Source organism: Aotus nancymaae, unplaced genomic scaffold (genome assembly GCF_030222135.1).
Source record: "Aotus nancymaae isolate 86718 unplaced genomic scaffold, 86718_ANA_hifiasm-v0.15.2.pri h1tg000020l, whole genome shotgun sequence".
Lineage (NCBI taxonomy): Eukaryota > Metazoa > Chordata > Mammalia > Primates > Aotidae > Aotus > Aotus nancymaae.
This window is the reverse complement of record NW_026988432.1, coordinates 60,780,288-60,797,080: the sequence shown is the minus strand read 5'-3', so window position 1 is coordinate 60,797,080 and position 16,793 is coordinate 60,780,288. Positions and strand designations below refer to the sequence as shown.

At 39.6% G+C, this 16,793-nt stretch overlaps 1 protein-coding gene across 3 annotated transcripts in view; it reads left to right on the top strand.

Moving 5' to 3' along the window:
- Positions 1-329: 329 nt before the first annotated feature.
- DLGAP1 (DLG associated protein 1) overlaps positions 330-16,793 on the top strand; it is a 989,022-nt gene continuing 972,558 nt past the window's right edge. For all 3 annotated transcript variants that reach the window (XM_064379376.1, XM_064379377.1, XM_064379375.1), the window contains exon 1: positions 330-428. The gene's annotated coding sequence lies outside the window, so the exon portion shown is untranslated. The remainder of the gene's footprint in view (positions 429-16,793) is intronic.

Below are 16,793 nucleotides of genomic sequence, written 5' to 3'. Positions count from 1 at the left end.
TGGGAGCGGCTGGCTCCGGGCCGCGGCTGCCGCCCGCCCGCCGGCTCCGTTGGTTGGGCGGAGGAAGAGCGGGACTCCTCCTCCCCACCGTATTAACATGCACCCAGGGGCGGGTGACCAGCTCAGCCTTGCCGCCCCAGCCCGCCGCGTCCCGGCGCTCAGCCTCCGCTTCAGAGGCGAGCGCTGCGCTCCGGGCGCCGCAATCGCGAGGACACGGCCTCGCGGACACCGTCGGCCCCGGGGCTTCGGCAGCGTCGGCGGCGCCAGCAGCCGCCGCCGCCGCCTCGGCTCATCTCTCGAGTCCTTCCCGTCACCTCGCTGAGAGCCGGTCCCGGCCGCGGGAACATCCCTTTTCGTCCCCTCTCCGAGGCTCGTGGGACCAACAGACGGAAGCAGCCAGCGAGGGCCGGACTGCGGGACGCGGCCAGGTAACGCTGGGCTGCGCCGCGGGGCTGGGGCGTGCGCGGCGGCGGCGGTCGTGGCGCGCGGGTGGCTCCTGGCCGCTGTCTGCCCTGCGGCGCGGTCGCCGCTTCCCTCGTTCGCTGAGGGGCTGCGGGCTGGGCTCCCCCGGCCGCTGACTCGCGAGTCCGCGCACCCTACCCTTTCAGCAGCCCGAGGCGCACTCCCGGGCCCTCTGGGTACCCTGGGATCTCGGGGGCGAGCGCGTCCTTCTCGGCCGTGCGGTCCTCGCGGCTCCCCTCGGGGACCCAGGCAGGGGGCAGATTTCTAATTGCGACAGGGTCCTGGACGGGGGAGGCGGGGAGAACACTGGTCCTCTATCCCCGTCAGGTCCACCGGTCAAATTCACGCCCCCCCCACCGACCTCAGATGCGCCTTGCAGGGGAGGACAGGGGTGCTCACCGCAGGAGATTTCTCAGCAGGCTCCTGGGTCGTTTGCAAAGCAAGTTGTTGCACTTGCTTTTTGGGTGACATTTTGGCATTGATTGTGGAAAGGGACCAACTCCCCCGTGCGTTTGTAAGAGAAAGCCAAAGAAACAGAGACACAAAGATAGAGGGTGGGGGAGAGAGATTGAGAGAGAGAGAGAAATGGGGTCCAAGGAGGATGTCACTGGAGAGTCGCCCCCTGCCCGCGGCCAAGACCAATTCCCGGAGAATCGCGGGGCGGGCGGGGAGACCCGATATTCAGCGAATTGAATGCGCCGGGTTGGAACCGAGGCCAAGCAGGGACCTCTCCTCGGGGCAGAGCGAGATAACAAATTGCACTTTCATTGAGGGGCGGCTGCAGCTGCGGGAAGCACCTTCAGAGGGCCCGCGGCGATGAAGACCCTGCATTCAGGACTCGCGCTGCTGCGCTCTTTGCGGAAGGCGCACAGTCCCCGCCTCGCTGGGTGGCACCTGGAGGCCGTGGAAAGGGGTGGCCCGCGGCTTGGCTGCCGGAGACACTGAGTGCCTGTGTCCGAGTGCCGCGCTCGCCCCCGGCTGCGGGGCTTGCCTCCTGCCGGAACGTAGCGGGGCGGAATTTTCTTCCGGAGAGGGAAGGGGAAGATGTTTGGAGGGGAAGGGGTTGAAGGTAGCCAGGCGGCGAGGACCGGGTGGGAGATGTGGTAAGGTCTTTTGTGAATCCAGGCGAGACTCCTCACTCCTTACTCCTGACACAGTGAGACTGACTCCCGGTCGTGGGAGGGGTATGCTCCCTGCCTCCTTCCATAACACGCGAAGTTACGGAATTACGAGGAAAGACATATAATGAAAGTACCAATTAAAGACAGATCTTTAGCTTTTATGGTCTTTGTGAATGTCTTCATAGAAGGTTACGATAGATCAGTCTAAGGTGTAGTTAGACACTGAGATGAGAAATGCTTAGAGCTAAGAAAGCGATTTTAGGACCTAAGGCAAACATCCTGCAAATTATTTTTTACCCTGAAAGAGCTGTTCTAAAAGGAACAGCCTTTTGACTGTTATTTATAGCACTATTTCAGCTCAGGAAGCGACTTTCTATTGGCCTAGGTCATTTTGCATATAAAGCAATGCTTTTTATTCCTTGAATAAAACTTGAACGGAAATGACATGGAGGCAAGAAATTTACAAGTATCCTAATTTATCTCATGCTAGGAGAATAAAGTTTTCTTTAAGTTCTAAAGGGAAATTCAAGGCTATAAAGAAATAATGAATATGTCTATGTAAAATATATGAGATTAAAAGTTTAAGTTATAAAAGCTAACTTTGGTTCAGAAAATTCACTCTGGCATGAAACAAGAAAGTTCATAGAAATTGGGTATCAACAGTCCTGCTCTTAATTTCCTTTGGATTTAGTACTTAAATTTAAAGTTGTTTGAGGGGTTAGTGCCTTGAAATATTCCCACTTCCAGATCTAAAATTCTGTGAATTTTTAAAAAACTAATTTACTTAAGAGAAGATGTTAGTTACCTGTATAAGTAAAGAAGAATGTGCTTACATACAAAGATTTTTTAAAAATTTACAGCTATCTATTTCTCTCTATATTTTATTCTAAGATTAGTTTCCAAATGAATATTTTATCTCAAAAATTACAGGCAATATAAATATGGGCAAAATGAACTGGTTAGCATTCTTTTAAATATGTCAAAATAATTTTCTGACAAAGCTTCTTAAATCTCACACAAGCAATTGTACTTTGGGAAAATAATGAATATATGAATTTTCTCTAGGAAGGAATTTTCATGGTTTAGCATCTTTAATTTCTCCTTTTACATAAACTTTGTTCTGCCAGGACTAAAAACTCAATAAAAGTATATTAGTGATTAGTGAAAGCAAACGGAAACAAGACCTTCCTTCCAAAACGTTATGTAGCCCATATAGAGAATTAGCCTAAAACTAATTGTGGTGTTCTACTTTTTAAATCTTACTAAACTTAAGTGTCCTATTGAACCCAACTTGGGAATAGAAGCTGCATGCACTTTGAGTTAACTCTATTCAATATGTGTCCCTTTGTTCCATATAGCCATTTAGATTGATTTTTAAAAATATAGATTGATTTTTTAAAATTAAAACTTGGATGAAGGGAACTTGTTTTATAAAATACTCATTTTAGAAATGTGTAGCAAAGTAATAATTTAAGCTACAACTTAATTGAGATGAATACCATATTCTTTGAATAGCAACTCTTTCAGAAACAAAGAATTCCATGTTTTGATTTTGATCTCACTTAATATTTCAAATTCAGAAATAACAGTAAAATGTTATCTAATGTGTATGTCTATAGTGAAATTTCTATGATCAACTCACATTCACATTATGTCACCTTCATGATCATTCCCACAAATTGTTCCACTGTTTATCAGAGGAGAGGGAATTCGTTTCCTCTTAGGAAGCATCCAATTAAAAGATTTTTTTTGTAGATTTCATCTCTATAGAAATAACACTTACCTCTCTTTTCTTAAATTAAGAAAATGACACAGTTGTAGGTTCTTTTGCTGCTTTTCTCTTTTTCCATTGGTAATTATATTTCCCCTGCTACAGGAACATCATTGAAATAAGAAGGCTAAAAAGATTTTTGCAAAACCTAAATGCGTTTCTCCAATCCTCACTTCTCATATTTATAATCTATGCCTATCTCTGTGATGTGTTGGTCTTTTTGTACATTTTTTTTTTTTTTTTTTTTTTTTTGAGACGGAGTTTCGCTCTTGTTACCCAGGCTGGAGTGCAATGGCACAATCTCGGCTCACCGCAACCTCCGCCTCCTGGGTTCAAGCAATTCTCCTGCCTCAGCCTCCTGAGTAGCTGGGATTACAGGCAGGCGCCACCATGCCCAGCTAATTTTTTGTATTTTTAGTAGAGACGGAGTTTCACCATGTTGACCAGGATGGTCTCGATCTCTTGACCTCGTGATCCACCCGCCTCGGCCTCCTAAAGTGCTGAGATTACAGGCGTGAGCCACCGCGCCAGGCCCCACATTTTTTTTTTATTTTAAGGAAACACTGTCAGAAAAAGATACTTTGCTAGCATTGTAGAAAAATCTTTGTGCTCTTGTTCAAACACTTGAATGTTCAAAGACATCCCATGTCTTGAGCTGTTTTGTTTCCTAAGATCCTAAGTGCTACTAGTTCTCTATTTTCAGAGAGGAATAACTACAGTGTCCCTCAAAAAATGTTTATTCTTTTTTTTTAATCATGAGAATTTGTAACTTGATTCTTCTTACTGCCTGATGAAGGTGACTTTCTCTAGTTGTTTGGTCTATCAGGAATTGCCAAAGATGCTGTCCCTTGGAAGGTTTAAAACATTGCTTTACCACAGAGGAGGATTTAGAAATAGTCTTCTGACATTCTTTTTAATCTATTAGACACTCACAGATAACCGATTGTATGAGATACCAGGTACTAGTTCCTTCGCTTCTAAGACATATCTATTTAGCTTATACAATACTGTATGCTGTATATTTGCTACATTTTTCTCTGTAACCCTGCAAAACACACACCTACAGAGCTAAACATGTGATTGAGAACAAGAAAAAATGGGGTGTGACAGTTAAATGAGGCAGTTAAAAAGGTGAATGACATCCCTTTGATGTCTTCCGTTCTTTAGTCTGATTGTACAGAGGTTGGCATTGCATAGATGTATTGACCTAACCATTTCCCATCCTTCATTTTAGCAAATGGTAGGTGACAAATAGCTGTTGTATAAGTGAGAAATAGGGAAATCTTCATTTATTGACTGAAGATTTTTCCTGGTTGCTTTATTTTCTCCCTCCTGTAGGAGTTAATGATTACTGGGTAACAAGTAATATCCCACTTAGGAAAACCAGCTCATGCAAGAGGAAGCCATATGGGTCTATATCCACAGATATTTGGCTCGACTTTTTCTTGGATAGACAACCAGCATAGCTGGGATGTGATTGTCCCATTTGATATCTAGTAGTGAACTAGGTGTCAATGTTCCGAATAGATTATGAAGATGCCAAGCACCCTCCTCCCTCTTTCTAGAATTTGCCAGAAATTAAACTGTTCATTTCCATATTCACTTTATAATGGTTTGCTCATGTGTTACCATTGACAATTTCTCTATCTTCTTTCAGTGTTTTCTTGTCAGATTTGTGAGCAACAACACAAAAGCAAACCACAAAGTGTGTGATTTGGAACTTCTCAATCTTGCTGGGTTTTCAGCAGAGTGGTGGTCTTACTGAAGCGACAGATAAGCATTTGGATGAGGAGGCATTGTGCTGATTTGCTTATCTCCCTAACCTTGCATCTGAATCTCTGCACCGGGAGGGCTCCGAGACATTTAAATGGCTCCCTCAGGTGGCTTGTGGGAAGGTCTCTCTGGGCACATTTCCAGCTTTGCTGCTATACTCTGGTGACACGGTTTTAGCTAATTTGAAAACATCTGCTAGAGTAACTTGCCGTTTTAATTCTACTACTGGAGAATGTTTATGAGGACGTGATAGCACTGGCACCAACCCTCACTCTAACCTCATGATTACACCCTTTCCCTGGATACCCCTTCTTTCTTGGTTTCAATTTCAGTGGAAATCAGTGTGGAGTCTATTTCTAGACTGGAAATTTCCCTGCTAGATATCACTAAGATTTCTTTACAAAACACATGCTGCCGTTTCAGAGGAAAATGGCATTTTGATCTTGTCTCAGACTTTGCAAACAACTCTTCTTTGATATGATTCATCATACTATACTAGCAAAAAGACAAGGCACATTCACTCCCTTCAAAGCTATTTTCATGTAGACATTAACCCAGAAGGCAAAGTCACCTTTTCATCCTTTCAAATGAGGATGCACTTTCCATTTAGAGTTTGGGAGGGTCGGCAGGGGACTCTTCAAGTGGTAATGCATTTGAAGTCTTTCCTGTGAATCCTGGCCTAGGCAGTTCAGATGATACTCATTTCATTCTAGAGCTTCTATGGAGCTGGCTAAGAAATTTTTCCCTCTCTCCTTGGAATGCTATTTCTTACATTGTTTCCTCTTTCCTAGACTTCAGCTGAAAAGTCATTTAATCAGGGAAACTCTCCAGTTGAATGCTGTTTTAGCACTTTATTCCTTTTTCATGGTCCTTTTATGGTCAGTAATGATGTGTTGACTTGTGAGTGTCAGACTGCCTTCCCGACTGAACTGTGCATTCCAAGAGATCAAGAACTAAATATAGAATGTTCACCAAATACCACAGCACCTGGCACTTATAAATGGTGGGTAAGCATTGGTTGAGTGAATGCATAAACAAGAGAGTGCACATCTGTATTCTTAGTGCATAAGGGCCATAACTCTGAAGGTGGTGTTACACAGCTTTTGCATGGCACTCCTTTGCAATGTCAGATGCTGTGTTCTTTGGTCCTAAGTTTACTTTGTTAATACCTGGTAAACACTGGGTATTAGGTTCACCCAGCCTGAACCTAATGTGATGGGCTAGGTAGTGCTACATTTCCCAACTAGGCATTGTGCAGCCTGCTGGCAAGCAGAGGTTAGGTTTTGAAATAAAATAAGGATTTTAAAAAAGAAGCAAACAAAAACAAACTCTTGTTCCCTCCTCTTCCTCCTTTTTATTCAAAATTAACATATTAGTAGATTGATTGCCTTACTTTATTCTAGCCTTTTAAGGCTCAGCATAAACTTCTTTCCTACCCCTCACCTCTTACATTGAGTAATTCCTTTCTGTGCCTCCACTAAGTCTAATACATATTTGTAACTTAGTTTCATTTTTCATTTTCTGTGTATATGCCTGTCTCCCTCTAGGAGACCAGAAGCTCAAAAGAGACCAGAGACAGTGGCCCTTGTATGATTTGTAAGTGGAAGAAAGCAAAAGTTCATTGAGGACTGAAAGAATAAATCAGATCACAGGGATGAAGGGAAAGTGCTATGGGAGGCAGAGAGGCAGCTACAACTGCCTTTCTTGCTTGAAGCTGATCCCTATAAAGGTACTAAGTTATGGGGTGGCTCTCACAGGGGAGATTGGAATCTGACATCTTCACTGATGTGGAATCACAGCCTTCTAGGTATTTTCATGAATTTTTTATACTAGTTTTGTTTCTAGCCAGACATGTAGTGTAGTCTGTTCTACTCTCGGCTTCTGAACTACTCAAATGATGTGGTGAGATAGGCCAGCCTTGGGGATAGGCTAACCTTCCATGTGGCACCCTGCTATAGATGCCACATCTACTGTTCAGCTTTGAATGGACTGTGAGGAAAGGTGAGACTGACTGTGAGCACAAATGATGTTTCTATAAACTATGGTGCATAATCATTCCTCTAGATTAGCATGTATTTTATAGATAAAACACTCGGCTTTGATGATATGAATCCTAAGGGATCTTGATGATAGATATCAGCTGTTTTGATATGTATATATCCAACCTTTCCAAGTATGGACAAACAAAAAATATTTGTAACATCTCCTAGGTACTCATTACTGTGGACAATATAGAAATGCAAGACCTAGTTCAACTCCTTGGGCAGCTTGAAATGTAATAAAAAGAATAAGATTAAAATGTAGGAAATAATTAGTGATAGTGGGTTACAGAATAAAACTAGTGCTCAAATGTACTTATTTTTGGCTTTTCGGGAGGAGTAGGGGCTTAACAGAGAATGGGATCATTGCGGAATGATCATTGCTTACAAAAGGGAAGGTCTGAAGCTAGATCTTCATGGATTGGTAACACTTAACATAGGCCGAAGGCATGACTTTCAGATAGAGAAAACATTTGCAAAGACATGGAGGTACAAGTGAACTTGGCATGTTCCCGGTCCGGAAGATGTTTCTCTCCTCCAGTTCCTCTACTTTAATTAGACCTGGAGATGAATTTGATTGAGACGGTCATTAATGGCTATATAAGAATGATTAGATTTGATAGGAACCACTGAGAGATTCTGAACAGGCAGTGACGTGAAGAAATAGAGTCTTGGACTAATAGGAGTAAATGAGTCTAACACCAGATTGGGACAGTGAGAAGCATGAAGGGGATGTTTTACTAAGGCTTGCATTGTTGAGAATAAAGTCCAAGGAAGTAGAAATGGGGGTAAATATTTTGAAAATGTTTCAAGTAATATTTGACTTGAAACATTTTACTCTTTTGCTCTGTACCAGTGTCACACATTTTTTAATTCTTTATTATTCATTAAAAATTACTGTGAAATATTTCAGAAATAGTTCAGATACCAAAAATTAAATAATATTACAAACCCCTTTGTGTCCACCACCCAGATGGTGAAATAAATCATTGCACACACTGTTGGCACTTCAGTGTACTCTTTCTCCAGGGATGTCTTCCCTCACAGGGACTCTGCCCACTGAGTTTTGCGTTTGTCATTCTCATATATGCTTTCCTTATTCTTTGCTACGTATGTATGTGTACCTAAGCAATATAGTCTTGTTTTGCTGATTTTAGACTATTTATAAATAGTAACAATGCTCTTTGTAGTCTTCTGTACCTTACTGTAATTATTCAGTATTTTGTTGACATGTAGATCTGATGTATTCATTTTTACTGATGTATGGTATTCTATTGTAGAACTGTATCATGGTGAAGGTATCAGTCTTTGTTGATGGACATTTAAGATGTTTTCAAATAAGACTGCCATGAACATTCATGTGTACATCTCCTTGTGCTAACAAAAGGGACTCTTGTTAGGTATCTCCTTAGGAGGCGGATTGCAGTAGGGTAATATTTGTATCTTCACATCTAGCAAATATCGCAAATTACCAAAAATGGTTGTACCTATTTATGATCCCAACAACAATCTATAAGAACACCTTTGGTTTTATGTCTTTGTCAATACTTGATGATACATTTTATTTTTGGCCAATCTTATGGATATTAAATGATATCTCATTGTAGTTTTAATTTGTTGTTCCATGTCTGCTGTTAATGTTGACCATTTATTCCCTCTTTTTATTAATATTTTAGTTGCTGTAGATTGCTTATTCATACGTGTTCCCCACTCTCCTACTGCTTTTTTGTTAAACTCATTGATTTGTAAGAGCTATTTATATATTCCAGATACCAGAGATTTTTCTGTAATATGCATTTCAGTTATCTTCACTCAATCATTGGCTTGTCTTCTTATTTTTATAATGTCTGTAGGTGAAAGATTTTGTTTAAATTTTAAAATAGATACATTTTAAGTTCTCCTTATGGTACCAATAAGGTATGTTTGAGAAATATGTTCCAGTTTTGAAATGATAAAGATATTATCATTTAGTTCTTCAAGACTTTTGTAGTTATTTTATAAAGACTTTAATTACATTCTAAATTTAGGCAAAACACCTATGTTCTCCTAGTCTTAACTCCTTACTCATTAAGTTAGAGTGCAAGGTGGTTGTGCTGTGCAAGCTCTGCTGCTGCTGCTGCTTGACTTCAGGACGTCATCATTTTATGCCTGGAATACACAGAAGCCTCTTAATGGGACTTCTTATCTCTAGGATCTGATTAAACTTATATCAAAATTTACTTTTCCAAAATGCCTTTAAAATCATCATGAAACTCCTCAAACTTTGTCCTGGAGCCCCCCATGAGGGCAACAGTCCTATTCGCAAGCATTCCTCTGCTTACTCCAGATCCAAGGATGTCTGGAATGTGGTTCAGATATGTCAGTGGGACAAATTTGTGAAGGCACAACTGGCTCCTATCACTGCTTGGCCCCACTTCCTAATAATCTCTTACATCAGCCTCTACCATGACCACCCCTGTCTGTCAGGGCTATGCTGTTCCAGCCATTTTTCCTCTTTGTTTATTTTCTTGTACTCAAGCTCCTCTACTTGATGAATTAAATAGTGGACTCTCCTAGAGACTAGGACTAGGAGCCTCAGGGGTTTTCTTTCCCTTTCTGTCCTATCTAGTTGATTGTTTTACCAGGAGCAAGGATTTCTTTTAAAAAAAAATTTTCCATCATTCTCAGCAAACTGACACAGGAACACAAAATCAAACACCGCATGTTCTCACTCATAGACGGGTGTTGAACAATGGGAACACATGGACACAGGGAGGGGAGCACTACACACTGGGGTCTGTTGGGGGGAAATAGGGGAGGGACAGCGGGGGGTGGGAGGTTGGGGAGGGATAGCATGGGGAGAAATGCCACATATAGGTGAAGGGGAGGAAGGCAGCAAATCACACTGCCATGTACGCACCTATGCAACAATCTTGCATGTTCTTCACATGTACCCCAAAACCTAAAATGCAATAAAAAAAAATTTAAAAGCCCTTTGTAACCTTCAAGACCCAGCCAGATCTCTCACAGCACACCTCTCACCTCTCACCTGTCATAGCACACGTTTTATGACTACTCAGCTGAGGGTAAACTCTTCTCTGAATTTCAGTTACATTTATCTGGATTATTTACTTTATTATAATATTCACATTGTTAACATTTTATGTAAATACTCTGAAATTTTAAGCTCTTTTAAGTAGTTAATAGCTGATGTTTTTTTCATGTCTCATAGGCCTGAACCCAGTAGCTAGCAGAGTGGATTTGCAAAAGGTAGCAGCTGCTTTCTTGATGATTGGTAATTAGTTATTAGAGAGGGCATAGGATGAATAGGGATTTAGAGCATAAAGATGTTGGGAATAGTGACATTACTGGAACATCTAAGCGTTTGGAATAGGGAACTGATTTGTAGTAATTGAGCTATATTTTGGCTATATTGATTTTTGAGATGATATTGGACATAGCCCATAAGCAGCTTGGAAAATATTAAACATGAATTTATGAAATGATAACATTTGAGGTGGTAATTAAGAAGTTACCTGTTGGAAGATGGTCAACAGATTCATGATACTATTGGTTGTTTCTGTGTTCCAGATAGGAAGTGTTACCTCCCTCCCAATCCAGATTCGACTATCATGATTCATCCAACTACCTAGATGACTTTGGGCAAGTTACTTGTACTGAGTCCAGTTTTCTCATCTGAAAAATGATAATTCGCTTTACATATCCAAGTTTTGAAAGACTTATATGAATCACCATATGTAAAGTATCTAGTTCAAAGTTGGGTTCATGGTGAGCAATTAATAAGTGCTATTAACCATAATGCATATTATTTTCTGGGAAAACCCAATCTGTCAACCATCTTTTTACATCAAAGTAGTACCAAGTAAAGAATTTAAAAATTACTTGTCTAGTCATTATATATTTTTCTTCTCCTACTGAAAAATCCCTGTCTTATTATTCCATGTTCCTTTATCATTAATTCAATGACACTGACAGAAACTTGCTGAACAAATTTAAGAAAAACTGATATTTACTGAGCAACCTGGACTTTGTACTCATGCAGGACACAGCTTTCAGTATTGCACTGCATGTAGGCTCTATGTGCTGTTCCTATAGAGAATAGAGGCTCATAGTCCCTCAGCCCAGTCCTGTCTGATATGGCACCATACGCTGTGAGATTACAAAAGAAATCAAAATCGTGCCTTTCTCCCCATGGAAGATTTAATTGTGTTATTGAGAAGATATTCTCATGAAACAATTTAGTGCATCTATAGCAATATTTGAACTGTAAGTTTTAATTTACTCTGCTCAGAATACATATTTCTTAAGGTGAGATGGGATACAGGAAAAAATGAAGAGGCTATATGGAAAAACAGTCATGCCGTGACCTTAAAGAGGAGCGTCTCCCTGATGGTCACAGTGGGCTCTAAGTTAGCTGCACACCAGCAGGTGGAGCACACCTGTCTTCCGATTGCATTCACCTTCGCAGCCATCTGGGGCTTGTCTTCTGCCTCTCTATTATGTGTGTGTTCAGTTAACCCAGTTTCTTTCCTTAGAAAAATGGATCAGTAGCTGAGCACATGTGCAAAACATACCTGGAACACTTTGCTATTGATTGGGGGGAACATTCCACTGGTTTTCACGAAGGGAAAGATTTCTGGGGGTTTATATCCAGGTTTTTGGGGTTTTATAGTTTTCTTTATCTGTTACAGTAACACAGTATTTCACATCTTTGTGGTTTAGGTTTAAAACCTAGAATAAAAAACAAAAAAACTTTTCTCCTGTCTTTATTTTCTCAAGGATTCCTTTAGGGTAGACATATTGGCCTATCTAAAGTGACTTGAGTTGCTCCAAAAAGAGCTAATAAACGCACATTTAATACTATTTAAATATTGGCAATACCAATTTACAGATAAGTTGTGTTCCAAAGGTGTATCTATAAACTGAATATGTTTGGACATTGAGCAGTATTTTCCCATGGAAATTGTGCTACACAGCAGTGACTGGCTTCTAACTTAACGGCTGCAAGAGTCTTTTGACCCATTTTCTACAAACCAAATAGTATTACTCTAATGAAAATCATGTTTAGGACCCTATATTTATGAAAAAGTGAATTCTAAATTTTAACCAGGAACACATGCCATCCCTTCTGCTGCAGAAACAGAACTCCCTGGCTCTGCTGATGATTGGTGCTGGATGATACTCAACCATCAGCAGCTCCTACTGCACAAGTTTGCCTTGATCCAGGAACAGAACCAGTGAAGGGATACGGGAGCAAACAGAGCTTTCTCATGGCCACTATTAATTGCTAAATAGCTACATTTATGTAAACTCTCCTTTATTTGACTACTTGAACAAAGGAAGGAAAGGATGGTTCAGTTGTCCTTCTGTTCAGTTATCCTTATGTTCTGCATTGAAAACCAAGATATGTAGACTATAAATCAGATTTTAGTAAGTTAGGAGTTATAGGCAGAAATGTATTCTTTCAAACTTTGGCAATTTTTGCCAAATTTTTCTATGTATTTCACATTCTAAAGATATTACCTATTGAAGAAAGGCCATTATCAATTCATTCATTCATTCCTTCACTTATTTGTTCAACCAAAACCAATCTATTGAATGACTACTATGTGCTAAGCACTGTTCTAGGTGCTTTGAATTCAGCCCTGAGCAACATCAACAAAAGACAAAGGCATGCCCTTGTGGAGCCATGGAGCTTACATTCCAGTGGGAGAAAACAGAGGTGATAAATATAATGTGTTTTTTAGAATGTTAGAAAGGAATAACAGCTATACATAAAAATAGAACCAGATTAGGAGAATTAAATCACTATGCTGTGTTAGATTCATGGTATATGAGGACATTAACTTTTTTTTCTTTTTAAATTCATATCTTCAGTAGAGATGTTCTAGCTGTAGGTTTTGAAAAGAGGTGTGAAGTTACTTTTACCATGTTCTCATTCTTTTGTCCTTTCTGTTTTAATAGTAGTCAATATATCTAGTCTATGTATCCAGTAGTCTACATATCTATGTAACCCCAGGTAATCTACTGCATTGCATTGTAGATACCTGTTACTGGTTTTGATTTCCCACTAGGTTATTAATTGTAGCATAGGGCATATTTTCTACAAATTTGTATTTCTGTAATAATAATGCTAGTAGTTATAAATAATAGTGAGTATATTTTATTGAGTGTTTACTATACACTAAGCACATTATGTAAATAATCTCATTTTATCCTCATGCCCATCCTATGTAGAAAGTGACATTATGCTTTACAAAGTGTATTGTCAGACCATAGACCTACCATGGGTGGAGCTGATAATTGAACCAAGGTCTGTTAGCATTAGGCTCTATATTCTGCTGATGCCAAGAAACGTGGCGTGAAATGGAAATCAAATAAACTGTTGTATCACAAAATTGATAACTGTCAGAAATATAGCTCTAGTGGCATGCAAGATATACCCTCCTCTGGTTTTATTTCACTTCACAGCCTAACTGGCCCAGAAGGTGGTTATTTGGAAATTCTCGAAGTGTCACTTCTCTTATTTTTTTCCTTAATTCTTTCCTACCGTTTCCATACGTCTCACATGTGGAGATGCAATAGAAATAAAATTGCTTCTGCTAAAAATCATCACCTTTTAGTCTGGAAGCCAAGCGTCTTTGTCCTAGAATGTCTGCGGTATTAAGGAATTGCCATGTGTCCTTTTATTTTTGACTTTTACCATGACTTTTACGAGTGCCTGCTTCAGTGAGGTCTTCCAGGATGCAGGCTATTTTGATGACATCTCAAACAAAGAGAATAAAAATTGTCTTTGGCTTACCTTCCTTTTTCCACCTTTCTCCTCCCACTTGTCAGAGAAATTTTGCATGACAGAGGTGAATCTCTGTGGAACCTTCTAGGGATGTGACCATCTGCTTGCCCTGGAGAAAATCAGTCTCTTCTTTCCAAGAAAGGATCTGTCACTGCTAGAGAAACCTCAGCTCCCTGCTGCCCATTCAGTAATCTGTTTGAAAGCATAAATGAACACATACCTTAAAGAGAAAGAAGCACAAACACAGATCAGGTCTGCAATAAGGATACAATTTAGAAAACAAAATGAATAAACCTGGCTTTGGTGCCACTCAGACAAGAACTTTAATAGCAAGGAGCAAAAAAAAAAGATGTTAGAATATCCTTGTAAAATATACCTGAAAGAAAGTTCTCATTGCCTCTTATGATTCTTTGCAATTCAGGCTGATGAAATTAAAACCTTCAGTCTGTTTTATTGGTAAATCAACACTGTCGTACCCTTAGCTCAGAGCAAGATAATTCAGGTGGTCCACAAAATACCGGAGTGTTGCTATATTTTTGGTTTTAACTTTAATTGTTTAAGAAAGAGGCACATTAAATATGTAAGCATCCCTACTTTATAAAAATAAATATTGGTTGAGGATATTTGGTTCATGTAAATTAGCAAAAGCTGAAATGAAGATAGACACATGTAAAACTGTGATTGAATAGTGAGTTTCCTTTATAATGTCCTAGCTGTTACACAGATGACACATTTTTATAAGTGAAATGTCTTATTTCTTTCTTCTCGTGTTTCTATCTAGGTTATTTCTGGCACTTTTGTTTGGTTCTGAATCACCAATTCAGAACCAAACAAAGTATATATATATATATACCAATATATACCAATTTTTTACAGCAGGTCACTCTCTCCTTCGGGGTGGGGACCAGTGATGTCAAAGGAACATCAGAGCAGGAAGGAGGCATTAAGTGGATTGTAGCCAGTTTGCACAAAGCTCCTCCTCTTCCTAACATGACATTGCTAGCAGCATGTTTTGTAGCATATAATGTGTTCCTCCCTCAGGGTCTTAGTTTACTCACGTATCAGTTGACAGAGGCCATCATGTGATGTTGAGCTTCCTTTAAAACACTAATATTCTTTGAACTATGGTTTCCCATGAGAGAGGTGTTTCATGGAGCTTTCAGCAATATATGAAATAAACACTGGAGTTGAATGCCTTTATAAATGTTATGTCTGTAATGATGAGCAGGCTAGGAATCAGGTAGATTTCAAAATGTTGGGAAGTCTGTCAAGGAGGCTTGAGTGTGCTTTTGTAGCCTACATTAGGGAGTGAGAAGTATAGCAAATGAAGCTGAAGATAAACTATGTTTCTTAGGAGGACTAGGAATATGCTCTCAGGGAGGGTGGTTAATGAAAGTGATGGAGAAATGAATGGGGATACTGGAGCAGGGCTAGGGATACATGATGAGGCTCTAGGAGGGACATTAGAGATTTAAAAAGTTGCTTTCAGTTGAAAAAAGTGGGCGTATGAGATTCTAAGAAGGATTTGTAGAAGTTTTTTCTACAAATTTATCATATGCCTGGCATTGTCATTTTCCAGCTGTAAATTTGCAATAAAATCTGCATTATTCTTCAAAGTTCCTGGAATCAGATCTTTAAAAATCTATTAGCAGACAGAGTCAATCTTCAAGTAATCTGATATATATATAATATATATATATGATATATAAGATACATATGAGATGTATATGAGATACATGATATATATGAGATATATGATAGATAAGAATGAATAAATAAAGGTTAGGTACACTTTTGAGCATCAGTGGACTGAAATGTGGCATAGCCAAATGATTTTTCCAAAAAGTTAAGTTAACGTAGGACCCATCAGATGATAATATCAGTCTAGTACTTCAAAATATTTATTGATTCCTTATTTACCGTGCACCACATTTGACTCTGGATCATGGAAGGACCAGCACGTAAGCAAAATTTGGCAATATGTCATAACAAGTGAACAAGCGATCCCACTAGGTCCCGGAGGAGATGTTATATAAATCTTCCAAAGCTCTTTGGAGGCCCTCAGGTTTTTCTGATGTGGACAGTCCATTTGTGATGACAAAATTAGCCCTAATAAAAAGAATAAATGTCATTTCTATGTTAATTCCTATTGTTCTACCTTGACATAACCTCCAACTATATTAAGTGGACAATTCAGAGATTTTAAGAAGCAGTAAAAATGCCAGTTTAGCATATAATCTTTTAAACCATATTTACTATACAAGAGAGAGATTAGTAAACAAAACCAGGATTATACCAGCATAACGTACACTCAGCCTTCTGTATCCATGGTTTCAGCATCGGTAGATTCAGCCATCCACAAATGGAAATATTCAAAAACAAATTTGTGTCTGTACTGAACATGTACAGACTTTTTTTCTTGTCATCATTCCCTAAACAATGCAGTACAACAACTATTTAGTTAGCATTTATGTTGTATTGGGTATTATAATTAACCTAGAGATGATTTCAAGTATAAGTTATATGCAAATACCATACCATTTTATACCAGAGACTTGGGCATTCTCGAGTTTTGGTATCTACAGAAGGTCCTAGAACCAATCCCTTACGGATATTGAGGGACAACTATATTCTACTAGTTATTATTAACTGATCAATTATTTATCAATTCTGAAAAATGCAAAAAGATCAGAACATCATGCCTGCATTCAACTGTTCCACTTGGCTAGTATATTTCCAGGCATTTGATTATTTTCCTTATCTCTAAAGTTGCATTAAAAATCTTTGTCAATGTTTCAGTCAGCCAATATTCTTCATAAAATTTCAGAAGTGAA